The sequence below is a fragment of the Erithacus rubecula genome (assembly GCF_903797595.1).
Source record: "Erithacus rubecula genome assembly, chromosome: 9".
In the NCBI taxonomy this organism is placed as follows: domain Eukaryota; kingdom Metazoa; phylum Chordata; class Aves; order Passeriformes; family Muscicapidae; genus Erithacus; species Erithacus rubecula.
The window spans coordinates 14873304-14893709 of record NC_136660.1 but is presented as its reverse complement, the minus strand read 5'-3'; the positions used below and the strand labels follow the sequence as shown (position 1 = coordinate 14893709).

At 42.5% G+C, this 20406-nt stretch overlaps 1 protein-coding gene across 6 annotated transcripts in view; it reads right to left on the bottom strand.

Moving 5' to 3' along the window:
• The window catches only part of NDST2 (N-deacetylase and N-sulfotransferase 2), a 130626-nt gene extending 111369 nt beyond the window's left edge, over positions 1 to 19257 (bottom strand). For 4 of the 6 annotated variants that reach the window (XM_079313190.1, XM_079313196.1, XM_079313193.1 and 1 more), the window contains exon 1: positions 19071 to 19257. The gene's annotated coding sequence lies outside the window, so the exon portion shown is untranslated. The remainder of the gene's footprint in view (positions 1 to 19070) is intronic. The other 2 variants (XM_079313191.1, XM_079313194.1) reach the window with 1 other exon arrangement.
• Positions 19258 to 20406: the final 1149 nt, after the last annotated feature.

The window sequence follows — 20406 nt, the reverse complement described above, 5'->3', positions numbered from 1 at the left end:
TCCCATTCCCTTATCTACTATTCCAAGCCTGAGACCAAGAACCCCTCCCAACACAGCTCAGGTCCTGGCAGCAACACCCCTTACCATGCCCCTCCTGATCCACCACTGCAATTCCAACATACAGAGCTCAGCCCTAACTGGGAGTACGCCCTAATTTTCTAGGGCTATTTATAAACTCTGATAGCACATCAGGTCACTCATGCCTGTCTGAGGTATCTGACACTACAATAAGAGAGGGCACAGAGCTCAAGGCAAGAAACTCCATCACATAGGTGAAAAAGCATAAGCCAGACACACAAATGTAAAAAGACATCAAAACTATAATGCTTGTATTGTTTTAAAAAGCTTCTTTTCAGATCTTCTATTGCTGACAATTCTTCCTGTTGTTATACAGCCAAGAGATAACATGCTATAACAGCAGCACCCTGGTGTCGTTAATTTACTGGCACTTGATGACTGAATGGATAGCAAACAACTACTCCCACATACACTATCAGTAATTTGACCTTCAACTGCAGATGTGACCTTCATTTCATAAACTGCAGTTTCTAAATACACAAAACAAATGAATTCTTTAAAAACTGACTAATAAACCAATAAGGATCTGAATATTACCTTTTCATCCCAAAAAACCCAACCAAAAGAAAAAAAAAAAAAAAAAAAAAAAAGAAAAAAACAACAAAACAAACCCCAAAGAGAAGCCTAATCATTTAGGAGAGGTAGGAAATGCCTTGGAAATACTTTTTGTTTGTGACCAGCACAGAAATTGCCCACTCACAAGTCACACTCCTGTGGAGCAAGGGTTGAACAGTGGCACAGGCCTGTAATCTCTCCTCAATTTCTCAACAAGGACAAAGGTTTAGACAAACACAACAGCACACAGAGTTCTGTCCAAAATGAGCTAACACTGGACTTGGTTTAAATTGAATATGGTGGGAGAACAAGATGAAGATGTGCCATTGCCTGATCCATACAAATAACAACTAGGTCTACTCTCTTTTATAGTTATAGTTATACTCTAGGTTATAGTTCTTGAGCATATTACAAAAAAAGGGGGGAGGGATTGCTCCCCCTTGAACTACATTTTTCCTCAACCCTATCAAAGCTCTGCATTTATTTTTAGTGTTAATCTGCAAAGCAGAATACATTTCTACTAAATATTTTATCACCAGTGTAATAATCTGAATTTAACACCTTGTTTTTAATAGGATATTTTTAATTGCTTTGTGATCTGACAAGAATCACAGCTATCTAAAATACTTCAAAAGTACAGAACATAAGAAAATCATTCTGAATTCGGTCTAAAACTCATTCACATCAGTTCCTACAATCTGTACTGTCCAGCTCCAGGTATTTCAAAGACTAACAGAAGAAAGCCTTGAAGACAAATTTGCAAAATAGGAGTAAGGAAAAATAGTCCTTATTATTACTGTTTACACTGATGGATACCTTGAGCTCAAGGAAGCCATGCAGAAGACCTTAAAAAGTTTGTTTTTATTTGCAGGATTTGTCTATATAACTGACACATAAATATCAGATTACTTTTGACCCTACACATTTTTAACCTCAGTGATGTACTGTAGCAATACATTCTACACACTAATATGTGTACTGAGTGAAATATATTTCCTTGGGCCAGAACTGAATTTGTTACTTTCCAGTATCATTGACAGTTTCCCTTCCTGATGACAGCAAGATATCTCTAACTAAGCCCTACTTCAAACAAAAAATCATTAATATCCCTTTTACAGGATGTTTTTTATAGAGAAACAATTTCACAAATATGACTCTGCAATCACAGTAATTCATAAAGATGCTGCAATCAGTATGAAAGATTCTGACAATGCAACTGCCTGTTCCTCAGCAGCAGATTACCTTTTATGTGCTCCTGCTTTAAGGCTTGAAGGGCAGAGCTCAGAGCACCTTCCTCACAGCTCAACACCCAGGCTAGGAACACCAGGACCAGCAACACCATTATCATGAGGAATGATGATGAATACAAAGCTTTCTGAGCATGGCAGCACAGCTGTGGTATACCAGAAAGATTCATGCCTCCCTTGATGGTTGGAACAGCTGCACGAATTAGCCATTCACTGGAGTGCTGTTCTTTTCAACTTGCATTTATATATGATTCCTACCTGCAGAATGTCAAGTTTGAAGCAGCTAGTGTCCTCATGATGCCTTTTTACAGAAATGGGAGGTAGCACATACAAAAATCTGCCAAACAATACATAAAAATTGAGATTACTCAACTAATTGACAGAAAGAAAGAAATACAATAAACAACCCCCTTGAGATTCCAATACAGTAATTTCATCTCTTCATCCACCACAAACTGTTAGAACAGCTGAGTAAAGCATTTTCTTATACTTTTCATTGTCATGAACTGGATCTTCTGTCCTGATCTGGTCAGAATTACTTAGAGCAGCAAAAGCCAAATCTTATCAGTGTGCTGGCTGGCATTCTCTCCATCATCTGAAAACCTGGACAGGAACTATGTGACCTTCTCCCCGTTAAAAAGCCTCATGTAGCCATTAATTCATTTCTTGCAATTAATGGTGTCCCTGAAATAGCTTAAATACCTTGCTACCCATCTTCAAAGACACTCTTACTTGATTTCAGCTTTTCTTGTATTGACAGTTCAAAAACATGGATGGATATCTAAGTACTGCTAAAGACATCCAGTATTATCTCCCTGATGTTAGCCATCAGGGCTTTACTTGGGTCAAATAATCTCTCCATTTATTAGAAGAACAATTCCAGATGACTCAACAGTTTTCAAAATATTAAAGCATGTCTTTGATAGGCCTAATGATGAGATCACCACTTATTCTGAAATGACAAAAGGTTATGCAATGGTTTCAAGTCATTTGATGCTGGCAGTAACCAAGCAGAGATGACATTATACAAAAGAAGGTCTCTTGGCTCTTTAGAGAGAGGTTATGACAAAGAGTGTTCAGTCTGGATGAGCCAGAGACATTCAAAAATTTCATACAATAAAATGTCAGTGAAATAGCATTTTTGGCATGTTTATCTAATGCTAAGAAGTTAAATCTGATAGATATTCACTGAGTTCCTCCTTGTCAACACAGGCTGTAAGTGAAGATGCACAACTTTATTCCCTCTCTGATGCAGCAGATACAGACACTACAACACTGCTGCCCCTTTGAGTGCTCACATGCCTCCAGTGAATCAGTGACAATCCAGAGACACCTACTTGGGGAACCATCATTTTAGCAAGTCTCGTGAAAAAACAAATAGCAATAATAATCTACTCACAAACACTGAAAGGACAAATATCTCTTGTGCAGATAAGCTACTGCTCTCCTCTTTCTCTCCTACCATCATGGGAAACTCAGTTTAAGTATTTTCAGAGTAATCTGTGCTTTACTGAAATAACCTGTTAATACCTTTCCTTGAAATAGTATTGATAAGTAAATAAAAATACTTCCTTGCAAATTAAGGAGTCAAGGAGCAGGGTAATAGATACCAGGCACCTTCCACAAATGTATGTGATGCAGATAAATAAAAAAAGGCAAGAGCACTCCACAAAAAGTCTCTAAGCAAATGTAATTTTTCATTTGATCCCAAATAATTACTTCTAGCACAGACAAGCTACCTAGAACTTCAGAACATCTGAATTCAACACTGGGTGCAAAATGAAAAGGTAAATCACAAATCAAAATCTCCTTTCAAAATTTTTTAAAACTACTTTTCAGCATTTATTTTCCCTCTTTGGCCTAAGTTCCTCTTCCAATCCTCAACACCTTGCACAGTGAGTTTGTCCTTTAATACAGAAAAATGTAGGCAGCAACTTTTTCATTTTGAGTGGTGCTGAAGAGGTAGAAGAAGGTGACTGACTAGTTGTTTGTTTTTTAAATCCATCAGACAAGTCTGTGACTGTCTTCTGCCCCAACTTTCTGCTCAGGAAGATTTAATGTCCACTCCACCACCAGCCCTCCTTCCATCCCTAAGGGCAGGTGACTCACAACCAGCCCAGCAAGGCCCTCAGAAATGAATCACAGGTAAGCAATCAGTAATACCAGTGTTTGCTGCATCCAATACTTCTTCAATCTGTAGGTTGACTACACCAATTAACAAATTTCAAAGTTGTCAAAGAGGCACACACCTCAAAATTTGCAGCAGGTTGTCAGCAGCAGTGTTACAGTAAGGTGGCCTTGTAACAGCACAGAAGTGAAGCTCTTTTTTGTTTAACACAGTGATAACTTACTGTTAACTTTTCTAGTCTCTTTAATGTGAAGACGTGGATTTTAACTAGGTAATATGGAAAAATGGGTCTGCTTTAGTTATAGTACCTAGAGCCACTGATCACAGAGATATTTATGTTCAGAGCTGCTTAAGGATGAAGTACCAGAAGACAGGACTGCTCTGCTACATCAAGTGCAAAACAAATGGGACTAATGTAACCAGATACTCGGGTCTACAGAAAACACAGTAACTCCACTAAGAGCACCCAGATTTAAATACCTACATACATAAACTACAAATGAAACAATTCTCCTGGAAAATAAGGTTGAATTCTTGATGTATAAAGCAATAATAAAGGGGTAGTCTTTTCCCCTCTAAAGGAAATTTTAAGCAGTGTAACCACTGAAATGACTTTCTGATAATATGGCACTAGGATGAAAAGGGAGCCATATCTCTCTGAGCAACTGCTTCAGTCTTGATTCTAAAAGGATTATATCTCATTCATTCACAACAATTATTTTGTCTAAAGACTTTGCATGTCAGCTATTATGCTAGAAAACATTTTGGAGCTGCACACTTCTTCACAGGTAACACAAATGCAAGATGCTCAGAGATTTGGGCTGTTAGGAAATGGAGGGGGTATTAGTAATTAGTAAATTAGTAAAAATTAGTAGAGGGATCCAACCATCACTTATCCTACCATCTGTGGGATCTGATCTCCCACAGTGGATCCTTGCCTGTCACCTGGCTCTGAGTTCCATGGCCTAAAGAAACAACCTGTGCATGTTATTCTTGCAGGGTTTTTTCCCTAAAGAAACAGGATAGAAGTAGAGGCTGGCTTGATAAGGTAAAAGAAAATATCCCATCTGGACAAGATGACTGCAAAAGGAAATTGCTGACTCATAGCTCTATATTAAGTGCTTCACAGAATCATCCGCCCTCAACCTCTTCACTTCCTTTTCCCCTAAAAGTTCTTACTTTATTTTCTCCCCACATGCTAGCAAATCTCTCTATCTAGCAAGTCTCACTATCATTTAGGCCAAAATACTAATGCTGTTGTCACAGGAGAGAAGACCAAAGGAAAAAATACAGGAAGTAATACAAGGTACAATTTTTTTTTCCCCAACTCATTATTCCCCAAAGACAGAGGAAAAAGTCTGAGCAAGCTCAGATCCCAAGATTGAGTATTCAAACTGTAAACTGCACATACCACTCTTAAACACCAGCAAGAAGTAATAAATAAGCAATGTTTACTCACACTGTTTGGTTCCAAAAGGTCAATTAATACCAGGAGATAGAAAATAATCTTTAATCTGTAGCATGCTTTCTTCCTTACAGCAATTACAATAAAGCACATATAGACAGTAGAATTAAAAGGAGAAATTTTGAAAAATTAAATTTTTCCACTGTATTTTTACGATTTGTGCAAGTTAGCACTTGTTTTATTTAAGAAGGACATATCAAAGTTGCTCAAACAAAATTAATTCTGACATGTTCTAAGTGTTTGTTCTCACCACCTTCTGAATGTGGTAGTGTACATCTATACACATACCTCCACATCTGTCCTCCTCCTGTCTACAGCTCCCAAGTTAAAGCAAAATCCTGAATGACAAACTCCACTAAACAAACATCCCATTGGTATCACACGGGCTGAGCAATCATCTGATAAGCCACAGGGGCATCTTGAGCTAACTATAAGTTACAGCAACTATAGGTGGTTGTTCTAAGGGTGGAAGAACTACAGAACTGAAGCATCACCACTGAAAGTTTTTAGGTATTCTCTGACAGCCAGGTCTTCAGATTCAGAGACCTACAATCCATCCAAGGCACAGGAAGATGTTACAAAGCTTTGTGTCTACTTCTGCTGTCTGTATCTTAGCCATTTCAACCTCCTTTCTCCTCCAAAACCCATCTTTTCCATTCAACCTTCTCACATTGCTCATGCCACACTTGTCTGTCCTCGCTGGTCATCTGTTGATTCCCTGGCTAACATTTCTCTTTTGGCAGTACAAGCTGACAGATGCAGTACCCTCCTGACACAGTATTTTCTATTTCATTAGCACCTAAAAACCTAGCAGCACCTTAGCACATCTGCCATTTCCATTTATATCCTCAAATCAAACCGAGATTAGCTCAGTTGGTTAGAGCATTACACTAATAACAACAAGGTTGTGATCCCTATACAGGCCATTCACTTTACAGTTAGTTGCAATGATCTTTGTGGGTCCCTTCCAACTCAGTATTTTGTGGTTCTGTGATCCTTTTTCAACAGCCATAGTTCCCATAAACTAGAAGCTTCAGCTTCTATCTCCTTTAAGTCTCAGTGTGTAGGCTGGCCTGCTCCAGCTCAGAACTCTGTGATGTCCCAGTACAGGAGCTCCCTCCTCTCCCCTCTATACAGAAACTGTAGGATCCAGGTTACAGGACAGCTTCTCAGTCCTGGCACCGCTCCAGTGCTCACCATATCCCACAGGCATAGACCAGCGATTTAGGACAGACATCAGGCCCAGGCTCTCAGCTCAATGGTGCTGGCATCTTCAGCACTTCTAACCAGCCCTACAAAGTCTACAAAGCGTGCTAAAGATACAGCTATTCTCCAGACACTGCATCTCTAAGTTAATTCTCAGGGGAACACGAAAGACTATTCAATATTAGTAACCATATACTCCATCTACTTTGTATATTTCTATTATTTTTGATAGTCAAAACCATAGTAACAGATATTCATGTTTGCTATTGTTTATATTCACTATCTATATTAAAAAAGACCTCACCCTCCAAACCAAGAGTCCCTAAAGACAAACCTGCTACACAGCTCATTTAAGTTACCTCAGTTAAGTTACCAATTCTTATCCACTAGTTAAAAAAAAAAAAAAAAAAAAAAAGTGAGACTACTTTTCTCTGGAAAGCAAATTAAGGAATGGTGGTAATGACTAAAACTACAGTAAAGAAATGCTGCAAACATTGCATGTACTAGACCCCCCAAAACACTCCATGCTTCCACCATTTTCTGATAAAAATTTATGTGACTAAGTGCTGAAGCTGACTCGCACTATTTACAAACACTTGAAATAGTTACCTTTTACTGAAAAGTAAGCTGAGATTTTTCCAAGGCAAAGGTAATGTATGCTATATACTTCAAAAACACACAGTGTAGTTTAATAAATGTTTATCATCACTTCTTGTTGGAAAGAAGAAATAAGACGAAGCAAAGTATAAAAGCCAAAGAGAATCTAATTTTTTCTTTTTCCAATTTGCATACCTGAGCTGGGAGAGTCTTTTGAAAAAGCCAGTGGCCAACCAGCACAAGTTATTTAATTGTGATGAGCAATGTGATGTGGTGTGATAACAGCAGCTCAGAAGGCTGGGAAATTGCACTTGGTGAAAATCAATAGAAGCTGTTAAGAGCAGAATCTTCACAGATATACAGACATCACAGATCTCTATGCCATGAACTTCCCTGAGATAAAGCTTCTCTTTAGAAGGGGTAAGCCCCACTGTGCAAAGCACTGCCCATGCAAACTCACAAAACAAACAGCTCTTCTACCAGAAATAAACTCCTTTAGAAAATGTAGCTTTTTACTGAAACTGACTTTTCAGTTTCCTTCTGAGAGATGACATTTTTCTCCAAAGCAACACAGCAGAATGCTCAATATCTGTAAACTACCTTAGATCTCACAGTAACAGAAGAAAAACATTATACTCGACTCATTAACCAGTGCAATCAGGAAGCACTCTTACAGAAATTGCCACGTCAGATATCACAACTGGGTGGTAACTGGTTTGTAATCTCTGGCACAGGGCCCTCCAAGTCCCAGAGCCATTCAGAAAAATAGCAGCTGGCACACAAAGATCAGAAATGTCAATATTGATTAAAATTAAATTCCAATGTCAAAATTTTAAAGCCATATTAAATTTTCAGACTGCTGGACCTTGGGGGAAAAGAAGCAAATCTGGCTTTCCAAAAAGGTTTCTGATCTCCTGGAAAATACAAATTGGTAATGCTGTAAAAGCCAACATTGCAGCAAGAATGAAATCTGCCTGTTGCAGGTGCTCTCAACCTCACCACACACAGCCCTCCCTTTCCTTACAAACCATCTGAGTGCAAATGCTCAGGAAGAGCAGGGCTTACCTCGAATTCTTAGCAGGGTGACACACTTCACTGGAGTTAGAAGCAGACTAATATGGTAGAGGTAATCTTATGACTGCCTGGCTCTTGGAAGGGCCAGGGGGCTCTCTGATGAATGTATTTATTGCTGTAATCTTGAGCCAAATGCCTAAGGGTGACTGCTATTTCAAATCCTCTAAAGCCTGAGAAAACAGATAATCCATTGTTTAAAGATTTTAACTAAAAAAGACCAAGGTTGCAAAGCCTCGGGCAGAAAGAACAATGAAACACTAGACAGGAGAACACTTTGCATTAGTTTGCTGCCCACATACTGCTGTGCTTTGCACACTATACAAGAAATAGCAGCAACTGGACCTTTATATTAAGAAAGAGCGTTTACTGAAGGAAAAGAAAGGGGATTGCCCTGCCCAGTCTTAGAGCTACGTGCTCCCAGATGCACTATACACCAAAGCCCTAGCAGTGATTAGTTATGCCCAATATGAACTACATTACATTGGCACAGAATTTTTACAGCACTCGGCACTGCCAATAAGGCCACTTCAATAAAAGGCCTCAAGCTGAATACTTAATACTGTACCACACAAAAAAGTCAGTAGTCATGTACAACCTCTGCAGCTAGTACATTTATAGAGTGACTACACTGTGCTAGCAGTGTAATGGCAATGCTGACCTCCTGCAAAAAGCTTGCCAAGCCAAAAAAATGCATTGTATGACTTGCTGCCCAGGAGAGAGACAATATATCTGAGCAATTGTAACAGGGGAAAAACTATTGCACTCACTTCTATAGCAATAGGATGAAGAATCTTCTGCACCAGTATTACCAACTCAAAGCTAGATTCAGATCAGTATTAGTCAAAACTTACCTCTACTTTTTTCTTGTACTCCACACTGATTTCTGCAGTCTCAATGAAGCCAGCCTTACAAACAGAAAAAAGAGGTAAGAAGTCTCCTCACACTCACAGGATGAATTTCACTGCAGTAGCCAGCTTGTACCCATAATTTTATATGAATAAACAACTCTAACTCATATTTCTTCCTGCATCTCCTTGCTGTTCCTTCAAGACAAATGGAATCAAGCTAGGTAAGACTTTTTAAGAAGTCTTACCTAAGGACAATTAATTTTAAGAAATTTAAAGGCTTGAGTGTTACATCCTAATGTCTGAGCATGCAAGGTAATTCCTATTTCATTGGGCTGAGAGCTCCCTGGTGTTATTCTATCATGAAAATCCTGGCATTTGTGCTCACAAGCACTGCAACCACTCCCCCAGCTCGGCAGCAGTTTCATAGCTACACTGCAAGACACCCGCGGTACAAGGTCATGACTGCAAGTGAGGATGGAACTCCACAGAGCCCCAGGAAAAGTTACAGTATCCCAACAGAGGGAAGCTAGCAGAGACTGTAACACCAGTGTGAAAGAGTTGCAAAGACAAAACGAGCAGGGATCTCAACTCATTTTCAAGCTTGGAGTTACCCATCCCATCCTGGCAGGTCAAGCATGAGGTTTCTAAATCACTAACTCATGAATACCAAACAACATCCATATCCCCACCAAATGTTCTCTCCAGATAAAGTCTAATGACAGGGAAAACCAGAATTTTGCATTTGTGGTTTACATCCTAGAGCTGCATGAAGATGTGCTTGACTGTATTTTTATACTTCCTTAAGCTGGCTCATTTAAAGAAGTACTCAGTATAGTTTAAGATCAAAACATTTACAGACATACCCTTCAAGAACAGCCACTGCCCTGTCTCCCAGCACTGCCCAGAGCTAATCTTCACCCTTGCACAGGATGCATTTCAGGAAGATATAATTGCAGGAAGGGGAAGGGGCCTGAGCACTCCCAATAATTTCAGTCCTCCAAGATCTGTCCAGAATAGCACCATGGGACAGACTGTCTGTGCAAGGGTGCTAGGAAAAAATGTTGAGGAAAACATAGAAATACTGCTTTTGTTTGGTTGAGGTTTTTTAACAAGATATGAAAAAAATCAAGCCAAAGAACACTTCCATAGAAACATAACTAGTTTTCTGACACAACATGTCATGTCTTTCTGGTAAATTGCAAAGGACCATAAAGATAATGCAGCGCTGCTCATCAGAGAAGCTGGGAAGTCCTGGAGTAGATGCAAAACAAAATTTAAAAAAAAAAAAATGAAGTGCAGGACCTGTGAACTCAGGACTTGATCAAAATGACTGCTTTGCTCTTCCCCAGGATCCATTTTCTTCAGCAACTACTATTGCTATTACTTCTTCAATCTTACCCCTTACAAGAAATCTGTGATGTAAAAATTAACCCGGTGTCCCATTAGAAGTGGAAAAGAACAGGCAGCAATGAAGGACTGCAGCTACTGGCTCTCAGTCTGTTGAGCATGCAGCCTGGCTCTTATGTTGCTTGTTTCAGAGTTTCTCATGATCACTGTTAGTTGAGGCTAACCTAGATTTAAAAACTTTGCAGGACTGATGCAGACAGAAGTAGCACATGACTCCTCTTCAGCTTACACCATGCAAAACTGTACCAAGGTGACCATCTGGTATGCCTTTATGTGGTCACTCCTCTCCTCCAAAGACAGCTGCCCTGGCATGCCATCAATTCATCTCATCCTCAAGGTACTCTGTGGTGTGCCACTATGAGAGCACCTGAGCCTGACTGGGTTTCTTACAGATAAGTAAGATTTTCCCTTCTGGAGAATGGTAAAATAGCAAAAAAAAAAAAAAAACCAGGATATTTGTTTTGTTCTGTTGTTTTAATTTTCACATGAGTTTCCTGATCCTCCTTGCTGAGTTTTTGCATCAATACAGTGAAGATCCACTATAGGATTGGATTGCTTTCATCAGCAGTAGTATCAGTTTAAATGCAAACCAAGAGGAGCATGTTCAAAGGGCATCTTCACCCTGTTTTCATTTAGCAACAGGAAAACGCTAGGACTAACATAAAAATAATTATACCATAGTTCTACTACATGCAAGAGAGTTAACAACCTCAGAGAAACATTATGTTCAACACCAACTGCAATTATGACAATCCCTGAACACTAGTTTGCTCCTAACCTGCCCACATACATAACACAAGACCAAAAAGAACTTTTGAGCTCTGCCTGCTGCCACAGGCACTGTAGCATTGCGTGTGGTTAGTGAGGAATTTGTATTTATAAGTAATGCTGGGAAAGGCAAACATCAATATTTTGTTTGAAGCAAAGCAAGTTTTCCTGCAGAAAGCTTTGTGTTTATACGTTTATGTGGACGTGGGCCACGGAAACACACTCTGTTCCATCCACAGTTACAGGATACTAAATTATAGATGTGAGCACATGATAACAGCACATTTTCATGGCAGCTTTGACTCAGGAAAGCAGCCTTACTCACATCATGCTTTGATACAAGTCACCAGAACAGAAAAAGGAACATAAAGGAAGGATATGGATGGAAGTCTCCAGACAAAACTAAATCAGACGACAGTGACAGATCCCTGCTTATGAGGAAGATGATTATGACTCAGCCATAAGTAAAGCACAGGCATTTTGAGCTTCAGTATCACTGAGTGAATCCAGTGCATTTAATTAAAAATAAAACCAATGAAATTACATGTAACAAATGAAATACATTATTTGTAACCAAAATGGGGGACAGGGGAAAGCTGAATGTTTCAGAGCTGTTCTGCACAATAGATCAGACATGAAGAATAGTAATTTAGGCCAGGCTTCAATGCTGAAATTAATCTGCCTCTTCACAACTGCTGGACTAGGCCAGGATCCCACTTTATCCCACTGAAAAACAGCTCACATCGTTTTCCTGAAAGTGGATTCACACAGCTGATGAAACTGGGAGCTGCAGCAGTCCTCACACACAGACACCCTGTGCTGATCAATGCAATGTCTACACTGGTTTCTGTCTGCTCATTTTAATACCTCTGCAGCCCTCAATAACTGGAGGACAAGCAGATTTACAACAGTTAGATGATGCTGATTGTGCAGCTCCACTGCTGAGACAAAGGATGCCATTTCAAAGACATCTCTGTACATGCAACTGACCTACACACAGATGATGTCCAGAAAGGAAACACAAACAAAACATGGGTGATGACAGATTCAAGAGGATGACATTTTAAGGGGTCAGGCAAAACATCAAATTTTTCTCCACTAAAATTTCTGCCTTTTATTAGATTGCAAAGAGCTCCCAGTCTTGCTGTATTCCTTTTTCATCTTGGGCCATTAAATATTAAGAGGTATTCAACTTGCTGTGAAATTACATTATTCATCTCAATCATACAATGTGCCACAGTGTTGGGCCACTCCAAACCTGACCTCACCATTTGTTCAAAGTTAAGCTTCCAGCAGTGCAAAACCCAGGCTGTGAAGGAGAGAAACCAGCCTCTTTACAGAAAAAAAATCATATGCCAGCACCTGACATTTTGACAATCACTCTGCTTAGAGTCAACTACAATCTCTGCAGCTACATTAGGAATCAAAGACCTGCCCATGATTTGGTCTGACTTCTCTGGGACAGGCATGGCTGTCCAGGACAGTAAGGTCCTGCTTACCACTTACAATGGAACCCTGGCTGTTGAACAACTCAACCACAGAGGCAAGGGCAAAGACAACTGACAGCTGCAGGACAAGCCATAACAGTCAGCACTTGCAAAAGCTTTCAGAATAAAGTGTGAGTGGCACAGAAACCTCACATCAGCACTAGCTTAAAAAGAAAAATGTACAAAAAAAACGTTCTAAATGTGGGAAAGGTAGCTAAGATCAGAAGAGACAAATTTACATAATTAATAGTGAAGATATTAAAAATGCTACACTGAAAAGCAGTCCGGGATTAGCAGCAAGTTAGTTGTCACACTGGAAGGTATTCAACACAGTTTCTGTTCAGATACTTATCCTGCTGACATCCTCCACATCTGGAGTGACATTCTCAGCTTTTAATATATTCAGTGGAAAAACAAAAAAGAACTTCCAGCAAGTGATTCACCTAAAAAAATTTGGACATCTACTTTAGGGTAGGTTTAGAAATTAACAGTGACCTAATATACCCCTAGCATAAAGGGAACTTAAAGAGCCTGGCTCAGATACAGACACTTGAGCTGTATTTACATATTATATATTCACATGCAATCAGATGAGCCCAACTCTCATCATCCAGGAAAAGCCAGATCTGACTGTTTTAAGAGCCCTTTGTGATGCAAAATTTTCCATTCACTCTAAAGCATCGGTAAGGGCTAGAGAGCTAATGCAAAGTCATTCAGTAAGAGGTTCTTAAAACAAAAATAGACATTTGTAAATGTTCTGTGGTTCTTTTAACCTTTCTGAAGTAAATCTCAAATTTCTCTGCTTTTCAAAATTGAGCTCTACTACTTGCAATGTAGCACAGCTAAGACCTATCATTCCACTGTTTCCTTTGAGGAATTAATACCAAAGTGATTGAAAATGTAAGAGTTAAGATCTGTTGAAGAGCTCTAAAAACCCACGTGCAAGACCTGATTTTACTTCAGAAGTACTGCCAAGCAAATTAGCATTAATTAGAGACAAGCTTAAAGACCAATAAAATATTAGGCTAATGGAATCATCTGGAACCGTAAAACTAAACATGATCAAAGGAAAAAAAGTTGCTCCATCACCTAATCTAATGGTCCTGACACAGCAGTCTCCCAACACAAACCACTCAGAGGAGTGTAATATTCTTGGAGAGTTCCTAACACAGAACTGAAGGATGTAGGAGACTGGAGAAAAAAAAGAGAAGAGTAAGGACAAGGTGCTGGGGTTGTGTGCTTTCAAAAAGACTGACCAGATGGCAGACCAGAACTGCAAAAAGAGATTATGAAAGGATAAAATTGTCATTTTGCTGTCCTTCTTTCCTCTTGTATCAGTTATGCCAACCCAGCTCCTAGTCCAACAAGTGAATACAGAGAAAAAAGACTTACACTAATAAATAAAATCAGCAGTGATCCCGGACTCTCTATGACTCGGTGGTGTGCCATCTAACACATGCAGCTTTATGACTGGCTCTCCCCTACTGTGGAACCCTCCCTGAGGAGGCATCCTCCTCTTGTGAGCTTCTGTACTGGGATGGGAAAGTAGGAGAGGAGGGAACAGACTCTGCTGTCTCTTGCTTTACGGAGAATGACCTAGTCAATCTTTTCTACTAACAGATATTTCTCAAGGGAAAAAAAATTTATTCAGAATAATGCACTGCAGTGTTGAGAGAAAACAGATCAGTCTAGTGCAGTACAACTGTATCCCACACTCTCTAAGTTCCATTCCACACTAAAAACATGTGACAAAATGCTGTGGATGTTAAGTGCAGTGTGAGACACTCAAAGCACAGGGACCACCAGCACAAGCCCTGTACACTGAGCAAAGGACAAAATGTATCTCTCCCTTCAATCTCCTTTGATTTTTGGAGAAAAAAATATGAACATTGGTATCAGATCGCTGTTATTTTTAATGCATAACTTCATAATTTGTATTTAATGACAAATATAAAATTTACTTAATGGAAAGAAAAGGGCACTATCACAGATCAAGTGAAGGTGGTAACATTTCAGTCTGAGAGGAGCTGCAAGCACTGTTGGTATTTCACATCTGCAACTCCATCAGGAAGAACAGCTGCGGTTACACACAGCTACAAACACATTTGGGAGAGATAGGTATTTCCAAACACCTTCTTGATGTTGCTAGGACATAAGCAAGTTGCATGAAGCTGTCCTTTCTTATTTTGCACTATTCATTTTACTTGACAGATTTAAAAGCAGGCTGAGTCTATAGAGGGAGAGCATGTGCCCATCCCTCTCCTTGTTTGAAGAGTTCGGGCAGCTTTAAAAAACAATCAAACTGCAAATCTCACTTCTGTGAAAACATATCTTGTTACACTGCCCAGCATAAGTCACAAGTATTTTGAGAAGGTCCAAACTGCACTTACAATCTTACCAAAACCCTCACATTCACTGCTAAATCAGTTAGCTGACTAAAAAATACTAGAGCAGGCAAGAATGTGATGGGGACTATCTTCCTGGTACAGAAGATTAATTCATTGCTCATGTCTAAAGAGTCCTACTGCACTTTTAACAGAGCACATGTGGATTAAGTCTAGTGATCTATATAATTCCTTTTCAGGATATGGGTCTATATCAAAAAACAGTCCCCACACAGCAACTGTCAGAGGACAAAGACCTTCAAATATCACTATGCTGGAAGAATAGGTAGGGCTATCATCTATTCACTCCACTAAACCTTCAGTGGTGAGACAAATGTGCTCCACAGCTCTACTGGAGATTGCTGTTTCCAGAGCAGGATCAGCAAAGCAAAAGGTCTGTCCATACCTTCATTGCTGCAGCACACAGCCTACCACCTCCAGCAGCTGAAGCCAAAGCACATGGTCCCTTCTGATTTCATGTTGTGGCAGAATTGCCAGTGTAAAGGCAGAGGGCACAGCATGAAAAAAGAGAAAAACAACCCCAGACTTTGAGAGTCTCAGAGCTGATGTCAGAACACCCAGAGATCAGGCAGGAGGTGCACTGGCCCATGGTGCCTGCAGACTGTGCTGTTACAGGCCAGAGGTGAAGCACCTCGGCACAGGCAGAACAAAATGCAGAGTTTCACCTCTTTGCATTATGCTCAATTAGCCAAAGCAACTGTGTTCAGCAAAGTCACAGGGAAATTTCTAAAGACAGCTAACGTTGCTTTGGGCCTTCTAGAAATATGTTTCCAGTACTTGCTTTCCACCACTCCTGTGCTGCTCAAAGCCTGTCATCAAAAAACAGCAGCAACTTGGATGTATTTGCCTTGAAACAAAGGGATTGGAAAGACAGCTAGAAAGGAAAAAAAAATTAACTCAAAGACCCCTGCATCAGCGAACCAAGAACAAGACTAGAGAAGCAGAGAGAGCAAACAGGGGTATTCACCCCAATTATCTCCAGAATCCACGACAAACCCGTCACTCATGGCCAGTGCTGCCACTGCTGACTGCCTGTGTGCTGCTGCTGCAGCATCACTGCCTTACACCCACAGACTCCTCTGCAGCTGCCTGTTGAGCTGGAAATTTGATACACTGCAAAGGTTGCTGACAGCCAGAGGCTGCTCCCTTGTCTATAAAATATCCTGTAATAAATTACATTACAGATTGGGGAAAAGGATTCGGAAGAGCAAGAATTAAAACACAACCTTATGAGAGCTAAATGAGACCAATTAAAGGAGATTTGCTACAAGTGCTGAGGGATTTTGACCTGAGCTGTAATCAGGGATAGATATGCATTCCTTTAAAAGAGGAAAATGAGCAAGAGATCATGTGTAAACAACTCTGCCAATTAAAATGAAATGGATTATCTTATCTATGCAGCTCTGCTCAGAGAATCACCACATATTCCAGATATACCACAGAGAGATCTGAGACAGCCATTCAATCCTCTGAAACAAGGCTCAGTGATGAGGAGATAGGCTGTGGCTCAGGACACATAGAAATCTCAGCTGCATTTGGTTATTTTCCCTTCCCCCATTTAAAAAAAACCCAAACAAACATGGAATTATAAATGTAAATACAAAAGTAGGCTCAAACTATTTTTACCAGGCCCCTATATGAATTCTGATGCAGATCAGACTGAAGGTTAGGCACATGTTTTATGCAAAATTCAGCAGATCCCACCATCACTGCACTGTCAGATGCTGCTGGGAGACACAGCTTGCCCAGGAACATGGTCACATCCTGATAAACAATCACACATACCATATCCCAAAACACTGGCTCTCAATTTTTCTGCATCATAATCTCATTTTGATGCCAGAGTTGCCCCCATTCTCCATTTTGACACCCAGTCTGAGAACCCATACCCACAAGCAAGAGTGATTTCTGCACTGGAGCAAAAAAATTTGACATGGACAGATGTACCACTACTCCTGCTCTGTGCCCTTGCTCTCAGATCATTCTGAGCTGCACCTTTTTTTAAAAATTCTAGTTCTTCATAGTTCATATCTACATGCAAAAAAAATAGTTTTGCAAACGCTGAAGAAATAGTGAAACAAAGGAAGAGAAGAGCCTTTAGGAAAACATGTTCAAGAAGCAACAAGGAAAAGAGTACCACGTGCTTAGGGGAGAACAAAAATTAAAATGCAAGAAAGTAACAAAAAGAGGAATTTAGGATAAGGAAGAAAAATTTAAGAAAGCAGCAACTGACAAGATGATAACTGTAAGAGACATGTACTTGTTCACAGCTGCTGAGAACAGAAAGTTTTCAGACCATTCTATGCTGTTTGCCAGAGATTTTCCACTGGCTCAAAACTGGTCTACTGGAGTCAGGCTGTTTTTGGAACCAACAATCTCAACACACCACAATCACTTTTGTGCAGGGTAAAGAACAAACTAAAAAGCCTTTCTATGTCCATTCTGTCAGCAGATCAGTGACCTCGGTGCCATGCAAACAGCTGTACTGAGAAGCCCAACACAAAAACACTGCACAAAGGCAGGGCGGGCAGAGCGCCTCGGGTGCCTGTGCAGCAGCTCTGCAGGGCTCGGCTTTGGGATCTCTGCAGGGTGCAGAGCCGGCTCACATGGGAAACGCCAGCACCTGTGGGCACCCAGGCCAAGAAACTCTCGGGGCTGATGCTAAGCTTCCAACTTCTTCTGGCTCTCCGGGTGTTTCTGTCCATGACGTGTCCCTCCATACTGCCATGATCCAAAAATTTACCAGCCCAATGACCACAGATAATTGACTGCACATAACCTGAACAATTCATCAGAAGTTTCTAGTTTACCTCTGACACAAAAGACAATGCTACAATACCTAATGAGAACTGCCCATATAACTAACAACTCTGAATACTTCTTTGGCAAAATTGGTCACAAAGGATCCCAGTGTGGAGCAGCGTAACTTGTGGCTGAATTCAGATGTGTGACATTTGCTCACTTCTAATTCAGGCAACACAGTTTACTCACTCTTGTACAAGCAAACAGGGATGTCTCATGCTTTTATTTATCACTTTACTACTACAAAAATGTTTTAACAACTAAAATAAGATGGGGAAAACTACGGGAACGATTCCTCACGTTCCATCAGCTTTCTGTATGTAATTTTTGTTGTCCTTATAGCAGCACAACTGTACCCTCGGTTGGCCTGCTCTAAGCGCAGCCCCCAGGCAGCAGCGTGAGCACACGGGCAGTGCAGCCGCAGCCTCGCCGCGGGGACAGGAGCATCCCGTGCCCCGGTGCACGCCGACCATCCCGGCGCCGCTCCCGCCGCGCTCGGCACCTCGCGGCCCGCGGCACGGCGCCCTGGGGTAAACAAAGCTGGAGCGAGGGGGGAGCGCAGCTCCGGCCCAGGACCCGCTCCCCGCCGGCGGCCGGAGCTCCGGGGCTCCGAGGGCGGCAGCCGCGATGGGACAGGGGCTGCCGCTCCCAGCCGCGTGTCGGGGGCCCGACAAAAGCAGCCGAGCAGGGCTGCGAAACCGTCGGCGCCGGCACGGCGGGCACGGAGCACCGTGCAGGGGCACCGGCCCCCCGAGCGGCTCCCGGCGGGGACCCCCGGCCGCACAGGTGGCTCCGGGGCGGGGGGCAGCGCCTCCGCACGCCCGCCCCGGCCCGACTCCCCCGCCTCCGCCCACGCCCCGGCCCCTCACAGACCGCCCCCACCCGTGACCATCGTCCCCGGCAGGCACAACTTCCCCCGGCCCCGCTCGCTCTGCCCCGCCGCCCTCCGAGCCGAGCCGGACCGGGCCGGGCCGTGCCGCCCTCGCCCTCCTCCTCAGCTCACCTGCCGCAAGGAGGCCCCGCCGAGCGGCAGGACGCGGGTCCCGCGGGGAGAGCGGACGGGCGTCCCCCGGCGCCGCTCGCAGCGCTCAGGCCGGTCGCGGCCCGCCGGCTGCGGGGCGCTGCGCGTCCGTCCGGCCGCTGGGGGAGCCGCGGCGGCCGCGCCGCCCGGCCGCCATCTTCCGAGGGGAGGCGGGACGGTGAGGGCGGGGCGGGGCCGCCGCCGGGAGGCTCGGCCGGGTGCCGGGTCCCGCAGCGCGGCCGCGCCCGAACGCGGGGCGGGGGCTGCCCGCTCCCCTCAGCGCGGGAGGCGTGGGATGCCCGGGACAGCAGTCGGCAGCGATTGACACCGCGGGCAGCAGCCTCCCGAGAAACACAAACACGCACGGTGCAATTTGCTGCGTTAAAGAGGTGGAGGAAATTCTAGTAGGAAGCCAGAATGGGATGTGAAGCCACATCACAGACACGCTCTCAGGGGAGGCTGGAGGAGTGGGCAGTAGTCTGGGAATGCTATTGCACGGTCCTGCTTTTGGATCTGCTGTGGAGAAAGCACCCACCGTGCTGCAGACTGCCAGCATTTGGGACAGGTTAGCACGACTGGGACCCGGAGCAGTCAAAGACAACAGCAGAGGAGCGAGCAAAGGGAAAGCCAGCGTCCAGGGAATAAGGCCTCATGTTGGCAATGTGCTGTTTCCCATCCTGTTGTCAGAGGATTGCTGGCACCTAGTGAATAGTTCTCAGAAAACTCTCAAAAAACAATGCAATATATAAATTCGCTGTACAGGAACCTGCTCCTCTGTCAAAAAGTTTAAAAACTTGAAAGTTATGGTTTACGGACACATTTATAGAGGGCTTTTCATCTTCAGCTAATCAATTTGCACCTGAAGCACTGACCAGGCTTCTGAAAGCCGGTTAAGCCCATGTTAGCAGGTGAATAAAATAACTGAAGAAAAGCAGACAAAGCTATGAGCAATCACATCTTAGTGTGCTTCAAAAGCCCTGTTGTGCCTCTGGCTGACAGCACCCCCACCTCAGCAGACACTGATGAGGCAGCTGCTCCCAGCACCTGCAGTCACATCACACAGGTCTGTGCTGCCAAAATACCCAGCAGCACATATTTTAACACGTGATTGCATTTCTGTTGAGTTAATCCAAACACATGCCATAGTGCTCACATCAGATTAATATCGTCCCCCTGCCTGCAGCCATCCCAAAGTTAGCGTGGCAGCAACAGGTGATGCCCAGTCTACCATAGACATTGCACTTTCCAAAACAGCTGATCAAATCTGAGCCAACAGAGACAGACTATGTGGCAGCTCAGCACTTTGTGCCATGTGCTT